At 38.6% G+C, this 464-nt stretch overlaps 1 long non-coding RNA gene across 1 annotated transcript; it reads right to left on the minus strand.

Annotated features, from left to right (window-relative positions):
* On the minus strand, nt 1-428 carry LOC102599921 (uncharacterized). Its single transcript, XR_369094.2, has 2 exons — nt 335-428; nt 1-136 (listed from the first exon to the last, which is right to left on the minus strand). It is a non-coding gene; the product is annotated as an uncharacterized lncRNA (long non-coding RNA).
* Between the last annotated feature and the right edge of the window lie 36 nt (nt 429-464).

The following is a 464-nucleotide window of genomic DNA, read 5'->3' on the forward strand; positions in this document are numbered from 1 at the left end:
ACTTAGCTCCTTACATTTTGGGCAATAAAGAGCACAATGAGCAGAGCAGCAATGAAACAACCAGCAGCAATCTTTGCAGTGAGAAGATTTGTCGATGCAAGTATGAGAACCATCCCCCAAAAAGACGAACCAAGATCTTCGGGAAAGTACAACTTTGATCAGAAAAATTAAAGGTAGCCAGAAGTTAAATGGACAAAGTAATCTGCACCTAGAAAAGTAACTTAAAGCACATCATCAACAGGGAACTTGAGTAGGGAACACTTCACTGTCTTTTAAAAACGAAATAAGCAAGCACTTCAGTAAGATTTTGGAATTTTTTAAAAGAAAGTATTACATCCAGCAGGCAAGATCAACCAATAAACACCACCACGTGTTTGTGTTACTCCCCCCTCATTGGCATGAACTTGCATTCCTTCCACCTGTAACCACAAAACATACGGTTTAGAATATAAAATCACAGATCT

Source organism: Solanum tuberosum, unplaced genomic scaffold, assembly GCF_000226075.1.
Source record: "Solanum tuberosum cultivar DM 1-3 516 R44 unplaced genomic scaffold, SolTub_3.0 contig04699, whole genome shotgun sequence".
NCBI lineage: Eukaryota > Viridiplantae > Streptophyta > Magnoliopsida > Solanales > Solanaceae > Solanum > Solanum tuberosum.